This window comes from Sabethes cyaneus, chromosome 3 (assembly GCF_943734655.1).
Source record: "Sabethes cyaneus chromosome 3, idSabCyanKW18_F2, whole genome shotgun sequence".
Classification (NCBI taxonomy): domain Eukaryota; kingdom Metazoa; phylum Arthropoda; class Insecta; order Diptera; family Culicidae; genus Sabethes; species Sabethes cyaneus.
In genome coordinates, this window is record NC_071355.1 from 172848271 (window position 1) to 172866854 (window position 18584).

Below are 18584 nucleotides of genomic sequence, written 5' to 3' on the forward strand. Positions count from 1 at the left end.
CTTTTATTTACGTTCTTCAGCGGCTCCGTTCTACTGAGCCTAGATGCAAAAAGAATCCTCTGCTTTCATTCGTGTGTGTGTCTGTCAACAATCGCTGAAGGAGTTCTCCTTTTGCCGCTATTTTTTTCCTGGTTTCATGAGAAGCTTAGACAGCCCCTTGATAGCCGCTGGCATACCGATGGTAAGCTGTTACTTTATGCGTGCCAAGTTCACTTGGAAGGCTTTTGTGTTGCTTTCGCTGGCTGAGGGCTTAGAAGGAAAAATGTGAATGGCACTCGCGAAGGGATTGAATCCTGTGCAAAAAGTGTGTCACGTGTCAAATTTCCGAAAACAAGCACGCGGCCGTACACAGACGGTGCTTGAAATTTCACAAAGTGTTCATGAAATCCTGAAAGAATGTTCTTGTTTCTTAAAAACACACGCTCTCAGTACTCGTTGTTGATATGAATGCTACACATATGACACGTTTTGCTCTCGGGGGACATTTATCATTCGAGCTCGGCGAAAAAAAAAGACATGTAAAGCATATAAAAAAGTGCTTTCATACATGAAGCCGGCAGAGTATTATTGTTTCGGTTGGTCTGAACCTGCGAGCCCTTTCATCGAACGTAAAACAAAAGAAAATTATTTCCTCCTGCTTTTCAAAGCTTGTCATTGGAAAAGAAACTATGGAGAAAAGTTTCTTTGTTTCTTCAGATAAAGCCGACCGCCTCTCATGTCAAAATGCCATGTTCTTGTCTTTGCTGTTGCCCTATTCTGTCTGACTGGTTAAGTGCAATAGAATATTTATATGCAGAGGTCAACACTGGAATTCGGAGCTGCAGAAAGCTTGAAAGCTTCAAAAATGTTATGTTATAAATTCTGTAAACGAAAAGCGATGTGAATACTATTGAAAATTTGTCAACAATAGCTTAAAACTAAGAAAAGGGTAATGAAACAATTCCCAAAAGTCAAACTAATAAAACGTCGCAAGGCCGAACCGACCAAATTCAATTTGCTGCGAGGCACTATCATTAACGTTTTTTTAATGTGAAGTTAACCTGACTGTGTTCGAAGCAGTTGGTTTCCGTCCGTACAAACACCTTTCGAATGTAAATCGATAAATTTTGCCTTCGACTTGTCGTTGCATCCGTGTTTCACCCTCCGGTGTCACGCGATCCCAGGTGCAAATAAGGATAAATGACATAACAATGAAGGTTACGACTCTTTGGTTCTTTTCTACCGTTGTTGCCCAAATCGAATCGAAACGATTTGCTGGAGGTAAAACCGGCGAGCAAGTGAGTGCAAGGAATGTACCACTCGGAAGCCATTTTTCTTTCCATCGAACGGATCCTGATCCCGGTGTTCGCCGGTGTGACGGGCCAGAAGTGAGCGTTTCTATTTTCGATTAAGCTATTTTCGAGCTACATGATCCTGCAAACGAACCGAAACGCATTGCTGGGTAACCTTTTCGACGGCACGCTGCTGTTGTAAAATCAATTCGTAGCCGGGTGGGGGGTAGACGGTGCTAGGCGGGTGAAAAGTTCTATCAGTGTTACATTTATTTTTCAATTAAAAAATATTCCTGCCATTTCCGATTCCATTTTTATCGAAACGTTGAGTTCGATGAACGCACGGTGTCTGCAGCTGGTGGTGAGTACGAGAAAAGGGGAAACTGTTTGCAGGTAAAATTATGGATTGGTCTGATATCCCATTGTGAGGATTACGAACGAAGCTGCCAGCAGCCGGATGGAATCAATTTATTCGGATTTGTGCACAATAATGAAAACGTATAATTGCAGTTCATTGCATTGGCATTGTGCTGTACAGTGCTGGGAGCTGAACAGTTTGATAAGCGGATTTCAGCAATCTTTTGAAGGTGAGAGTTTTTTTTTCTGAAGCTGCGTTGAAAATTATCCGCTTTACGCGATGGCATTGTTGTGCTCGGGCAAAACGGATCGAATATAACAAGTGTAGTTTTTTTGTGATATGTCTGTTTAAAATACCTAGTATGCGGAAGTCCAAAAATAATTGAAAACTTGAAAGCGAAATGACGGTTGACGTTGACTTGAAAAAAATTCGAAGAATCTATTAGAAAATATGGTAAATAACGAAACTAAAAAAACATTACTTTCAGATCCTTTGGAAATATGTGGAAAATCAATTCCAAAATATACAACAATTTGTAATTTATTATGATACTCCTATGAAAGAGGGGAACATGCTGCTCCAGCCATTAGTATTGAGGCAGTGGTTCAAGTATTGCTAATCGGTTTCTACTAGTTTTGGGCCATTGTGGTATAGCACGGATACCACGTAGGAAAATATCTTCGTCTTTACATTTGATGAATGAATCAATCCAATCCTTGATACTTTCGTATTTGGCCAAACTCTGCTCTTTTAAATTACAATCAGATTAATCGGTATCTGGTGAATATGGCGGGTGAGACAAAATTTCATATTTTCGTGTTTTCTAAATAAGTTTCATGGCTTCCTTGTTAGCTTGAAGCGGGAATCAGATTACTGTGCAGAACTTGAGTATTGAGGAAACTAAGGCGCAGTAGAGCGAACAGAGACAGTGATGATGCTTGGACTCTAGGACAATTTTAAATATAAATCTAAGTTGCCCATTAGCTTAGCCTTCGAGGCAGTCTCCGTAATATGCAAGTGAAGTGCAATTTCTTTGGTACCTGCATCTCACAGATAGAAGCTGGAACTCAAATTGACGCTGTGTACACAGAAATTAAGACCGCTTTCGACACAGTAGATCATTTATTTATTTATTTAGTAGCTGATCCGACAAACTCCATATTGTCACAAATTAAACTGTGTTGTACATAAATCCTGAATCTCGGATGACCTTTGTCACAATCTCGAGTTTTGCAAGTTTCTGAGGAGTTCATGTGTGTTTTAATATACAAATTTTCCTCACAGTAAAATCGAAAACAACTCCCCCCATTGTTTAGCGTAGCCTGATAAAATAAAGGGAAAGCATTTAAATATTCGCCATTATTACAAACCATTTCGCCGAATACCATTTTGCGGAACACCAATTCTCGGTTGACCATAACGCGGAATATAGAGTTTCGCAGAATACCATTTTTCGCGAAAAACCTTACGCGGGATGTACCATTTTACGGAAAATATTTTCGTAGAAAGTACCATTTCGCAAGGGTGACCCAACTGAAGGAAAGTAATAGAGGTCAGTAGATCTAGGAAAATAAACAAACCTAGATAGTGGTGATTTCTACGGGGGGCTGCCCCCCCGCAGTGGCCGGCGCTTCCGACGGCAGGTCGCTGGCAACACTCGCGGCCTGTGTCCGTCTCGCCCTGAATCATTAAATGTTACTATTGCTAGTTTCTGGTGGACTTGTTATTGACTGTTTTATGAAAGAGTCTAAACTTTCTCGAGTTCGATTAGTTTTTAGTTTAGATTAGATTAGTTACGCAAAAATTTCTGTTTTATTTGTATGATAGTCCTTATCCCCCTACCACAGGGGTGAGGGGTCTCAAACCATCATAAAAAAAATTTCTGCCTCCAAAATCCCCCACATGCCAAATTTGGTTCCATTTGTTTGATTAATTCTCGAGTTCTAGTTATGAGGAAATTTGTATTTCATTTGTATAGGAGCCCCTCTACTATTGAAGGGGGGAGGGGTCTCAATTCACCATAGAAAAAAATTGGCCTACAAAAACACCCACATGCTAAATTTGATTCCATTTGCTTGATTAGTTCTGGAGTTATGAGGAAATTTGTATTTCATTTGTATGGGAGACCCCCCTCCTAAAAAGTTAAGGGGTCCTAATTCATCATAGAAATAATTCTTGCCTCCAAAAACACCCACTTGCCAAATATGGAACCAATTGATTGATCAGTTCTCGAATTATGAGGAAATTTGTATTTCATTTATATAAGAGCCTCTCCCCCTCCTAAAGTGGAGAGGGATCCTAATTCACCATAGAAAAAAATCTTGCCTCCAAAAACCTTCACGTGCCAAATTTGGTTCCATTTGTTTGATTAGTTCTCGAGTTATGAAGAAATTTGCATTTCATTTGTATGGAAGTCCCCCCTCTTAATGGGGAGAGGGGTCATAATTCCTCTCCTAAAGAGGGGAGGGGTCTCAATTCACCATGGAAAAAAAAATCCCTCAAAAACACCCACGTGCTAAATTTGGTTCCATTTGATTGATTAGTTCTCGAGTTATGAGGAAACTTGTATTTCATTTGTATGGGAGCACCCCCTCTTAGTGGAAGGAGGGGTCTCTTACCATCATAAGAACCTTCCCTGGCCCCAAAAACCTCAACATGCAAATTTTAACGCCGATCGGTTCAGTAGTTTTCAATTCTATAAGGAACATCCCGGCAGACAGACAGACAGAAATCCATTTTTATAGGTATAGATTTACAAACCGTACTTTACATGATTGAAGTTTTTGGTGCGTCGTAGTAGAATACGAAACCTGGAATTAAATAAAATGAAAACTTATTCAATTTAATTCTACTATGTATATTCATTCTTGACAGATGCGTATTTCGCCTACGACTTGCAGGTTTCCTTAGTGTCTGTTTTCGAACTTCGTTTTCGAGTTCGAAAACAGACACTGAGGAAGCCTGTAAGTAGTAGGCGAAATACGTATCTGTCAAGAATAAATGTACATAGTAGAATGAAATTGGATAAGTTTTCTTTTTATTAAATTCCATGTACTTTGCATGTCAAGCTGGATTCCACAATTTCACGCGCATTCAGCAATACTTCTGGTGTTCCACACGGCAGTAATCTGGGGCCTTTGTTATTCGCCTTGTATTTTGACGACATTGCGATTCTGCTTAGTTCTGGATCCGCACTGGTATATGCCAACGATCTATCTCGTTGTGAAATCTATCGCTAATTGCTACCTCTTGCAAGCGCTGTAGGACACCTTTGCTGATTGGTACACAATAAGCATTGTCAAATGTGTGGTTATAACATTCCACCGATGTAATACGCCAACCTCATTTGATTATCGGATTAACGAAGCTATTCTTGGACAGATCTTGGAGTTCTGTTGGATTCTGCACGTAGACAGCTTCGCTCATCGAATTTACTGACAACCAGATTCCGTAGAACTATGTATGGGGGCCTAGGTTCGCATAAACAGCTTCGATAGAACAAATTTAATTCTTGATAATAATCGGTTCCGCTTTACGGTCGGTGGGAAGGTAACTAACTCCGACGCTCATCGTTGGACCGAGCAACCTTACTCTTGCCCATATTTGTTCGAATGAGTTGCAAAAGGAAATGGGATCAATGCAAGCCTCGTAGACCGCAATAAGTACTTCGCCGCCACGTGATTTGTTGCTACTGTTTGAGCTCCGAACACTGCGGAAAACCTTTAATATGCCGCCAAACAGCTGCGCAGAGTAAATTTTCTATTCGAGTTCTGTTTCGGTGAGGACGACGATACCAACATTCGATTCTACCATAGCAATGAAAAATTCGTCGATTTTAGTGCGCAATCCTCACACGTTTTGCCTTTCTACTATATAAATATATAGTATAAAGGTATAGAAATCACTTGGAAAACCGGAAATGGAAAGAAGGTCCTGCGGGCCGAATGTCATATACCACTCGACTCAGTTTCGAAAACTGAGCATTTTCTGTGTGTGTGTATGTATGTGTGTGTGTGTGTGTGTGTGTGTGTGTGTGTGTGTGTGTGTGTATGTAACGCTTTCAATCTCACTCACTTTTCTCGGAGATGGCTAGACCGATTTTAATGTTCTTAGTGTCAAATGAAAGGTCTAGGTGTCCCATTGGTCGCTATTGAATTTCATACTGATCGGACTTTTAGTTCAAAAGTTATGTATAAAAATATGAAAAATATGGGACTTCATTATCTCATAGATCCCTTAACCGATTTGAACAAAATTGATTGCATATGAAAGAGGAGTCTTGCAAACCCTTAAGTTCCAAATTTCATGACGATTGGACTTGTAGTTTGAAAGTTACATAAAGAAATGGGAAAAAATAGTATTTAATACATATTTTTGAAACATATAAACATTAATTCAATGAAAAACATCACACATTTTATTATTATTTGAAAATTACTGCTGAGATCTATCAAACGAAACCGAGTTATTGAAAATCGGACGGTTCATTCAAAAGTTATTCAAACTTTAACACTTGAGCACCGTATATAAAACCGTTAAAACGTGTGAAATCAAAACATATCAATCAAATGTTGATTGTATTCAATGTGTGTGATGTATGTATGTATGTATGTATGTATGTATGTATGTATGTATGTATGTATGTATGTATGTATGTATGTAAGTATGTATGTATGTATGGATGTATGTATGTATGTATGTATGTATGTATGTATGTATGTATGTATGTATGTATGTATGTATGTATGTATGTATGTATGTATGTATGTATGTATGTATGTATGTAAGTGTGTATGTGATGACAATTTGCAATTTTTAAATTTGCATTGAAATTCAAGAAAAGTTAGAAACATGTCAATTGTCTGAAGTTTTTGAAGCCTCTTAGTGGAATACGAACTCTGAAATTAAAGAAAAGAAAAAACTTTTACCGACTAAATTCCACTATTTAATATTCGTTCGCGACAGATACGTATACGCTTTGAAATCAGACACTGATGAAGCCTGCACGTCGTAGGCGAACTACGTATCTGTCGCAAATAAATATTAAATAGTGGGATTCAATCGAAAAGTTTTTTCTTTTCTTTGATTTCAGATTTCAATTGTCATTTTCTTCTCTTGCTGTTACTCACAATTGTACAAGAAAAGCAAAAAGCGAAAAAAGCAGTTGATTTAAGCATGTAGGTAAAGTGGTGTATAGGATTAAAGTGTGTTGATTTTACCAAATAAATGTATAGAAATTTCAAACAAATTTTGCGCATCAATAGATGCTCTTTTCAATCATTAGATATTAGAGCTTAGAAATGTTATATGAAAAATAGGAAGTAAACGTTGCGCGGTAGTAATTTTGTAAGGTTTGTTTTCGTTAGTGACATTTTAAAGGACAGATGTCTTATGTCATGTATCATGTTTTAATAAATCCAAAATGACAAGCGCAGAAAATCATGTCGATCATATTTTTCATTCTCAAGCATGTTTATGGCGCAACTTTTGCACTATTCTTCGACCTCGTCTTGTTTTCCTAACCCTCTAACATTGTAAAAACGATGCGATCAAGCTAATGACTATCTTTTCATGAAGGTACATTCAAAAGAAGCTCAAGTTTAGATTTGTATGCAAAAATAATTATCTGAAGGAGCACTAGCTAAGAAATTTCTCTTTTTCATATCTAATGCTCTATTCAGTTATTTTTTCTAATCCAGATATGTTGCAAAATTGAAGCCAAGCAAACTAATAGTAAAATTTTCAGATTAATCATTTTGTTGTAGATATCCTTTTTCTTCAAAAGCGAAGTATAATAAAAAATTCTGAACTCTTGTTTTTCAAAGATGCTAACTTTTGAACGCATGGTATTAATATCAAAATATCAAAACATCTGCTATGAACACATATTTCATATTGTCAATTCAAAACAAAACAGTCTAAGTTAGTTAGATACTGATGAAGGTCACACGTCGAGACCGAAATACGTATTTATCAATAGAGCACAGTAGTAGAATTAAAGGATATAAATAACTTTTTGTTTTACTTCTTTTTTATCAATTCAAAAAAAGTTTCGTATGTGGCTCTGAAACCCGAAAGTTAAGGCCGTCTGTAGACCCGTTAGAGGGTTAATTTCTAATTTTCTATATATATTCATTCAAGTCTGAATAAATTATCTTTTGAGTTAACATTATTTTTCTATCAATCACATAAATATTATAAAACTAAATAAGGTGTTCATTAAGTAACATAAATGACGCTTACAAGTATTTACGCACCGAAGGAAAGAAAATATAATTATTCTACGCAATACGTTGTGAATTTTATTGGCAAATTTTTGAGGAATTTGAGGAATACGGAACGGATATTGAAGAAAATAGTCAAGTTAATTATAGATGTTTCTGAGAAATTAAATAATGATTATTGAGGCAGTAGAAAGGCTAGGTCACGCCGCTAGGTGGATTAATTCGGGTTTTGATAATAAACCAATAGCTCTTTCAATGTGCTTTAATGAGCCGCTATAAGATATGGTCACTTTAGACAGTAAAATGTCTTCAGATGGTGAGTACTTGCATGATGTCGAGGGCGAAATGATTTATTTTCTCTACGAGATCTTAACTGCCCAAGTACAAATGACATAACTGTAATCGGTCTGACTACTGTGAATGTGACTATTGCGAAGTGAATGTGAAATATACCTTGACGGTGAGATTTCGAACCGCGGCAGTGATATTTCGGACCTTTTCGTGCCCTTTCGGCATTCCTCGATTTAATCGAGAGACAACTCTATTAAAATAATTCGTTTTTAGCAATACAAAATAACTCACCTCCCAAAAATACGATTAAAAAGGGACCATATGTGTTCTAAAAGACACGAAAACTCATATTTTTGTAAGTTCACTGCATCAGAAATGCTGGGAACGAATCACAATGAACTTTTTTTGCTCAGAAGTAGACCTTGACGTGATTTGCATGATTCAAGCACAACTTTTCACGCAATTGCCTGATACATTATTTACCAGCCACGAAGTTTGTGGATGAAGAAGCACCAAGTCAGATTTCTGAGACGATAAAGATAGAGATAAAGTGTGGCAAATAACCATTATTTAAATCTTGAAAACATTAAATTTTCATGCGTCGTTAAAAAACAAAACAAAGCCTCCAAGACTGCACTGCTCTCATTCATTCGAACCATGATTCATTAACCATCCGACATTGAAATATTCCTTTGATACATAATTCACTGCTGGCATCAACTTTTCTTCCATGTCGTCAATGTTGATCAAAGAATTCCTTTCAGGAGTTCCATTATGAGGAATCTTTTATTCACGCTTGAAAGCACCCCAGACAGCCGGTAGCGCTATATGAATTTGCAATCGTCTGCGTACCTAGCTACATACATGTAGCGAAGTGGTTTTCCGTTCAGAACAACTGCTGTCTCACCCACGTGTCTGAGTTGTTAACCCATCGCGTTACGTCATCATCCTGATGGGTACCGCACGGGGGCTTACCTTCCGAGATGAACTCCATTTGTCAGTCGTTACCGTCTACCACCCATGTTGAATGACAAACATTACGTAGTAATTATGCTGTCGCACAGCAGCTTTCGATCCGGAGGCTTTGGGTCGCATTTTCCTTGATTCCGGATGGATCAATGTTTATGTTTCACTTATCGGAACATTGCCGGGTATGAGATTAAATCGCAATATTCTGCGGATACTGTTTGCTTGTATCTCTCGACTGTTGGGAAAATATACATACACGTATAATAATATCTAAAAACTGTTCTACCGTGCTCATGGAAACGAATTGCAAATGAAACGCGTGAATTCTACGTAACCATATTTATTCATCAAACTCATTTTGAATCATACCGCGTTTTCCTGGGCAACACTCACAATCATTTACCGGATTCTGCAAAACGATGAATATAACGTTATTCACAAGCCAATAATGCGTAGATATTTGAACAACGCGGTTATTTCAGAACAGAAACAATTTTCAACAGATATCATTAGCATTTCACTTTGATATCTGTTTTAACCTTTCATTCACAGGCGGCGATAATTTGCGTCGCCTTCCTTTTTCTGTGATAGCCGGAAAACTGTATGCCCAAAGGTCAATGTTTAATTTTTTGCAAATTTTGAAGGAATCTCAACGAGGCCGTTTTTAATTTAATAAGAAGGCAATGCATTATAAAAGCATTCGACTTAAAGTACGAATCTTATCGTTCGTTGACGTGGAGCATGACCGATTTCTTAGTTTAATCTGGTTTCTAGTCATTACTATTGCATATTGAATTTTGTATGATATGACCAAAGGAAGTCAAGTCAGAAATGTCATGCTGGGTGATATTTCATCATAATGGAGACGCATGGTCACGCAAACTTTACCTGTGGTGGAGGCGCAGCCAGCATGGTTTGTTACCGGCTCATTGATTTAACTACCAGTTTTTGTAAAGTAACAAAGTTTCAACTATGACAGCAAAGCATCATCAACGTCAACAGCGTCTGCTCTGTCTAACACGAGAGCAGTTCTGTTCTATGAACGGGAGAATGAAAACCATTTTAACCTGTTTCGTGGCTTACCATCATATTTTACATGCGATGTTTGTGGTGTGTATACAGAATGCGGCAGAGACGACTGCACTGGCTCATTGGGATGGAAACTAATCAAACCAGATGACTGGAGACATCAGGCAGTGGTATACAATGTGCTAGATAGTAGTGTTATCACCTCTTCAGTACTCACCGAGTTAGCTTGATATGTGCATTGCAACCACCCGTCATCATCTATAGCGTTTCTTGTTACGTGCCTTATAGTTATAAAGGGTTGTAGATATTTAAAGCGCAGACTATTTCAAGTCCAAAATAATTACTTGTGCCTTGCCGGGTTGAGTTTTGTTTTTCAGTCAAATGATAGCCGGGATATACTGTGCTATTCCGAGAAATAGTCTATGACCTAACTTTGTTAGTTTGCTACGACTTCTAGCAAAGCTAGTCAATTCTGTTTGTCGATTGTTGCTTCGAAGATAACTCGTTTTAATTCCAGCTCGTCGAATTACTGCCCAATAATACTCAATGGAAAAACATGTAGAATAGTGCATAGATCACTCCAATGACTCAAAGGGACTCGAATATTAGTTCTGATACTGACATAAACAGGCGAGAATCTTCTTATCGATGACAAAATAAGATCAATCAGTGACATTCCACTGCAAAAAACTGTAAAACTGCAGCACAGAAACGGATCGCATTGTCAGTAAACATGGTCAATCAATTTTTTCTATCCAATTTTCCTTTTCACAAATAGGTGGAAGCGAGCGAAGTATCGTTGATTGCCTGAGATCGCTAGGTAGTTGCTGCAATCATCAGAAAAACCATTTTTTATTTATTTAGCGATTGTGATAAAAAATGCACCGTCCAGTTAGCTTCAAGGTACTATACTGGTTTAACAAGCCAGCCAGTCGTTCGAGTCTCCGGCTGGGCGGTGCTCAGTAGGATCGTTGCACTAGCTATAACAGTTTTGTGTTCTCTAATAACCAGCTGCAAAGCCTGTGCATAACGAAGGGTCAAGTCTTAAAGACGTTTATACCCAAGGCTTTGCTTTTGACAGAAAAAAACTTTTTTTATGACAGAAACTAGTAGTGAGTTATAACTTTATTGGTTTTGTTTTCGTACTGACTTCAGCATTACAGGGAGCAAATGTCACACTTTGGGCCTGCTAACGGGTGGCAACTAAAATTTTGAAATTTTTATCTCAAGCTTTCGAAAAAAAAGCAAAGATACTTGTAGAAGATCTGATTTACTGAAATTAAAGATACATTGCTCATTGTTGAAAAACTATATTAGTGAACATTTGAAAACGGTCCGTAATCGGCTGTTTGGTGAAGTTTCCGTTTGATGGCGGGAAAGGAGCGTTGTACGGTCGTCATGTTAACTTTGCGAATGCATCTTTTGATTCTATTAATCAACTGTGGCTCTCCAGTTATTTTTGTACACCAAGGAGCTCAAAGTCCCGAAGAAGTCTTCGATTGGGCGACACTGAGACAGATTCGTCTGGTTGTAGTTTTTGGGTACAAATAGAATCGAATGGGTATTCAGGAACGATTGTAGTTTTTTGGCGTAATGCGATGATGGTTTATCCGGCCAAAACACGTATTGTCAATCTGCATTATGGTTTTGTAGAAACGGAATCAAAATTTTCTTCAAACATTCGTTCTGGTACACATCTTGATTGATGACCAAACCAAAGAGCTTGAACCATGGCTTAGAAATTCCGTTCCTCTCTCGGAAATGATAAAATACAGCATCATTTTCTGTTCAAACTTATGTATAAACTTGTATTTTATGTTCGGAGATGCAGTAGAACTATCCATCGAATAGTATCGATCATTTCCGGGAATGTGCGTCTTCGAAAGAGGGAAGTAAATTTCGTCGTCCAAAATAAAGCGTTTTCCGGAATAATTTGACATCAACCAGCGGCATTGGGATTTCAGCATCAAAATCTGTCCCTCAGTATATTCTGGGGCTCTTGTCTTCTTTCGGCGCTTTATTCTGATTATTTTTTCAATGTTTTGCAGATGTAAATACTGATGGAAACAGTTGAACTGTTTTACAACATACCGTTGGCTCATCCTTGGGCGATGTCCTTCTGCGTCCATAATTTTGGCTGGTCTTCTACTACCTTGCTTGCGAGTAGTTGTGGGGGATCTTAGGATATGGTAAATAGTCGAAGCCGTAACAATTTTGCTTTTAAAATGTTGTACAATTCGCAGAAGTGTACAACGTGCTCGCGAAATGCTTTTTCTTTTGAACTTCAAATGCAAAACTTCACAAGCATAAACAAAACAAAAAATATTGACAGAAAGAGGAGAGAGGAGACTAACCCATAAACACTCTCATTTCCCTGTGAGTTCGTTTGTTGTTGTGCATAGGAGCCTCGAAAAACTTCTAAAATTTTAGTTACCACCCGTTAGTTTTTACCTCCGTATTCATGAACTACTAATTCTGGTCAAGTAAAACTATTTCGTAGAATATGAGTGATGACCTTATACATGTAGTACTGACAGAATTAAAGTGCTCATATTATTCTTTGTTCGTTTTATTTTTACTACCATTTTTATCTACAGGGATAAGACGTCAGTGTCGTTTTATTTGTTAGTGGTCGTAAAATGGTGCTCGATGAGATTCTACTTTTTCATAGTTATGTCATGTGTTCTCGCTTATCCTTAAAATGCTACTGGCAGTTGTCGTGGAATGCTTCCAACCAAGTTTTTAAAATTTTCTGACCAGCAAACTTAAGGGCATCGAAGACCAGCAAATTTAAGCTTGCCTTGTATCTTTATGCTGATCGACTACAATTCTATTCTATTCTATTCTAGTTCTAGTTAGGTTCTATTCTAGTAGGTATTCTAGTCTAGTCTAGTATTCAACATATTTATTAGACACAAAAAAAATCTGCTATTTTAAAATCTATAATTAAACAATAGACGTTACAAATAAAATGTGGTCAACCATGAATGCGTGTAAATTGATTAAGTTTTCCTTTACAAATAAATTTATTTTGCATTTTAAAGGTCAATTAGCATAAAATAAAAGGAGAAAGAAAAATATACAGTTAATTGTCATGCGGTTGACCGCGTGTGAATTGCCGGGCCTTCTGCTGTTGCCATCAGACTCTTAACAGCCACTTCGTCAACTTTATTCGCTGCAGACCGCCACTTTGCCTTAAACTGCTTCTCGCTTCCAACAGTTCTTTGAGTCCAATAGTTCTCGATTAGGCGGGGCTCTTGCGGGTAGGGAGGGTTCTTGGCCTTGGGCACCACATGCGCGGCATACTACTTAACCATGGCCTTCATTCCGTACAATGCAAATTTCCTGGTTGCAATGCAAACGTCATAGTTACACATAGCTTGCCAGAACAAACATTTTTAGCGAACTTTGGCAGTTTCATATGCTGCCTAGGAAACAGTTTGCAGGTCGTGTAAACGTGGTTTTCGTTGTCAATTACCAAAAAGCAAAGCCTTGAGCTTAATCGTTATTACCTGAAATACTTAATTATTTTAAACGTTAGACTTAGCCCTTCTTTATCGACAGACTTCGCAGGCGGCCGTTAGAGTACAGGACAATTACGGGACTAGATGCAACAATCCTACTGACTCTAGCAAGCAACACCGTCTAGCCGAGATTCAGACATATAATGACTGGCTTGCTAGATCAGCATCGTACCAGGAAGCTAACTGGGCGGTCAATTATGTCAATTACCACATAACCGAATTTCGTCTGGAATATCCTGTACAGCTTCCGGGATTGTGATATGGCCGTCTTGTTTTGTTTATCGTCTCAAATTGGAGCCACACGCCGCGGTCTGGGGGAATTGATTTCACCGTTGATGACTCTGGCCACGAATACTGCCTGGTGCGTTTTTCGTCGATAATCTAGCGAGTCTAGATCAAGTAGCCGGCAGCGATCAGAATACGGCAGGAGAAGCTCAGGATGACGCCATAGTAGATGTCGCAGGGCAAGCCGAATGAATTTCCTTTGTACTCGTTCGATGCGCAGGTTCCATGTTAACTGCTGAGGACACCATACAGTACTACAGGTTTCAAGCAGTGGCCGAACCAGAGCACAATACTAGGATTTTAGGCAATGCGGATTGTTGAAATTTCGTCCAATTTTAGAAATGAGTCCCAGTTGACGCATTGCCTTCGAAATAATCGATTCACGATGTAGGTCGAATGTTAGCTTAGTATCAAGTAACACACCAAGGTCGCTAACGTGGTCTACTCTGCGCAGCTCAGACCCCTCAATCTGATAGTAGAATAGAATCAGAGTTTAATACGGTAAAAACTTATCACCTCACATTTTGTCACACTTAGTGTGAGCCAGTTTCGTTTACACCAATCAACAAATGTATCGAGTAATTCTTGCAGGCGGCGACAATCATCAGTTTTTCCGATAGGTAGAAACAATTTCAAGTCATCAGCGTTCACAAGTCTGCATCCGATGTCCAATAGCAACGAGACGTCGTTGAAAAACAATGAAAAAAGTAGTGGTCCCATATTACTACCTTGCGGAACACCCGAGGTATTAGTAAATTGCGCAGAAATACACGTGCAAAGCTTCACGCGCAATACTTTGTCACGCAGGTACGAGCTGAGCCATTGCACTAGTTGTTGGGATGCACCGAGTCAAAAAAGTTTACGCAATAATATTAAATGGTCGATCCGATCAAAAGCTGCCTTCAAGTCCGTGTAGATTGCGTCCACTTGCTTCTTATTCTCTATTTGCGAAATACAGGTAGAGGTAAACTCCATTAAATTCGTACAATCGGAACGACCAGGCATGAAGCCATGCTGAGCTGAATATATGTAGTTTTTTGTACGAGACAACATCATACTGCTAACAATTATTTCGAACAATTTTGACGCGGCAGACAAATTAGTAATTTCGCGATAGATTCTAACGTTCCGGCGGTCACCTGTTTTATACACTGGAAACATAAACGACTGCTTCCAAATATTCGGGAATTTAGCTTGTTCGAAAGATTTGTTAAAAATAATGCGTAAAGGAACGACCAACGGTTCAATACAGCGATTCAAAACTACAGCTGGGATACCGCCTTTAGACATTACTCTTCTTTATCGACAGACTTAGCAGCCGGCTGTTAGAGTACAGGAAAATTACGTGGCCGGTGCAACGATCCTTCCTAGCAAGCACCGCCTAGTCGAAATTCAAGCATACGACGACTGGTTTGTTAGACCAACATCGTACCGCGAAGCTAACTGGGCGGTTACGTAGAAGTTAAGGGTTCCACTTGAAAGTGCTGGCCACTCTTGAGCTCACGATAACTGATTTGACCACTTTTAACGATTCTGCTAACTCGACGTGCGAGGAGTTAGGATTTATGCGGTGGCTAAGCGTTGCTCGCCTAGAGGCGTACCTACAAAAAGGGGGATGTTTAGGCTTTCCAAATGTACGATTAAAAGAAATTCGTTTAAGTCAGCCAAATTTTGATCACAACACTTGTTATTCCACAAGTAAACAATATTGTTGAATTTTTCGAAAAGAAAAAACTCTCATCCTGTAACTTCTCTACAAGTAGCTTTGAAGATCTCATGTTCGCGTATATTTTTGTAGAAGAAAGCATCGTTCTAGGTGGTACGGATTTCGTGTTATAAACGTCAGAAACCTGAAAAAAATCCGATTTAATTTTACCCTCCCTCCCGCTAAGTCGCTATTCATAATTTTATCATTTAGTCCATTAAATTGCCTTTCTAAAACACTCGAAAATTCGGAAATTAGCTCCGAATCAGATCAGTTCAGATCAGTTCGGAAATTCGGAGCAGTTTGAATTTTTAGGTCAAATTGACCCCAATGTACAGACAACGTAAGTTTTTTAATAAAATTGTCGTAAAACGTAAGTTTTCGAAATTTGATGATCAAATAATTTCTATGATAAAAGAAATCCGATAGACACACCTAGTCGCGAAAGAACTAGATTAATTCATTGAAAAATAAAAAAGTTATAGATTCTCAAAGTGTTCTGGGGTCAAATTGACCCCAATGTACAGACAAAGAGTTAATTATATTTTACTTCTTTGTTTTAAAAAAAGACCTTGAAAAGACGATAAAATGTGCTGTAAATGAAAAGTTTTGTTCGCGATTTTTTTTATTGTTAAGATACTTAACACGGGTTGTTTTTATGCTATTTCTATGCTAGAATCTTTCAAAACCATAAAAGCTATGGTGGACTACAATAAGTTTGATGGTATAGTTATCTTTTCTGACAATAAATTTTAATGCTTTTGCCAGTGTTGAAAATTCATACCAGCAAAAAACTCAATGAGACTTCAAGCACCATGAAATTTCAACCTTGATCAGAAGCGCCGAACTCACATATGAATTTCTCTTGCTATTATACGCGATCAATGAGAGTAAATAGACAGATGTGGAGAAGCGCTCTATTAGTATGCGTACAACTGCCATTCTCACACAAATACATTCAAGCCGCTCAATAACTGCCATATACCAAACCCATTCAAATAGTGACGTAGTTATTTTTTGTTTACATTTTTTACTCCTCTAATACTAATAAAATGTGTCTTCTTCCTCACCTGTCTATGTATTCACATTGATACGCGATGTCTCTGTTGCTACGCGATGTGAACCAAATTTAGCTGTGAGCATTTCGATTAATTCTTCCACAGCTGGCATTTTATACAACGAACCAGAGAGCGAAAGAGAATTAACCGCCAGAGAAAACATCAGCAGCGAAAAAAGCAAGCGAGCACACATTCATGAATTAAGATGGCGACCATATTGGCGGAATTTACATTTTTCTTTCGCGAGAATCAACATTTTCTCAACTAGAAAGTAAAAAGCCTAATAAAAATTAGTTAAACATGTAGTTTAAATGTGTGTTTTAGTTAACCTTTACGATTTATTTAGAGATTCATTCTCTCACGCCACTATGATTGTTTGTTGGTCGAGTGGAAAAATGTAAACACTGGCTAACCGGGTTGGATAATGTCGAATTAACGACGAGTGTAGTTCACTCTCGTACGTGAAATGATATGAACGAGAGCAATCAAGCATTACTCGTGTTTTTTTGTAACAGGGTATATTGGCGTTTGTGATTGCAACTCTGAAGTAAGGAAGCAGACAGAACAGAACAGTTTGACATCATCTGCGTGTATCAGAATGTCTACTTTGTCAATTAAACAAGGAAGCTTGTTCATCACTAATATGAATAGTAATGGACTTGTAGTACTTCCTCGCGGAACACCTCATATTACAGCAAGCTTCTCAAGCCCTTGAGAAGATGCCGCATAGTCACTTAACGTTAGGGGTACAATTAGAGGTTTCGCCCTCGGTTATTTCAACTCAGTTGCGGGGCTAGTGCTACAATCCTATTGACTCTAACAGCCTCTCCCAGTTTTGAATCGAGCATGCGACTATTGGTTTGTTAGTTTCATACCTATCGTCGTTGGTTGGCGTTGTATCTTGAAGCCATCCAGTTTTGGTAGAACGATTGTAGAATTTTTATTAAATTCATTAAATGGCTTAATAAATACTTAGCAAAATTTTTTTCGCAGATACCAGCCTTATTTTTTAATTAAAAGGTATTCTGTTAGTGAAAATTCTGGCCCCAATAATGTAAATAATTGGAAAGAAAAAACTAAACAAGAATTATATTCGCTATTTTGCTAATCAGGAGTATATCTATTGGTATCGCTATTTTCTTGAGGAATTTATAAATAACTAGAGCAGTATTTAAATTTCTATGGCGGCTTACTTTCTTTCGCAAAATGTTCAACCGTTTCTTAGCTTTCTGATTGTTGCAGGTCTAATAACCCTGTCAGTAGTTTTGCTTATATATTCAAGCTATAACCAAATTCTTGGAAGTATATTCAAGTCACAAGTAAAGTTGGAAGTAAAGTTATGTAGCTGCTCTAGTATGGCTTCATCTTGTATACAAGGTCGGCAGTATTTTCGGAACCGGAAAATCTCTTGTCTTGCTTTCATCGAACGAGAAGGAAATCTGTTTCATTAGTCATTTTGCTCTGGGTGCCTTAGTGATTGACACAATAGTGGTAGAAAAATACCGGTAGAAAATGAGCATCAATTAATAAATATGTCATTCACAGTCATGAAAATATTTGCCGCTACGCAGCGAAATTTCACTAGGACCGTAGAAACAGTTCTGCAGCAATTTAAGACGTTTACGCCACTGAAACGCTTTCGGACCTAATGGCGGTGGCGGTTAATCAGCAGCTACTTCAAGCGAAGCTGTCAATTTGGCAGCTTGACAGCATCAATAAATTCAATAAAGTTTCAACTAGTGACATTCAAACGGCCTCGAATTTCAATGTTGTTAATATGCTTATTCAAGTTACGACAGCAGTTGTTATTTATGCAACCCACATCACACGGGCCCAATTGGGTTCAACATGAATATCCAATTCAACCTTT

The 18584-nt window shown here is 38.2% G+C and overlaps 1 protein-coding gene across 1 annotated transcript in view; it reads left to right on the top strand.

Annotated features, from left to right (window-relative positions):
• The window catches only part of LOC128742170 (out at first protein), a 122896-nt gene that overhangs the window by 37338 nt on the left and 66974 nt on the right, over nt 1-18584 (top strand). The gene's annotated exons all lie outside the window — the stretch shown is intronic.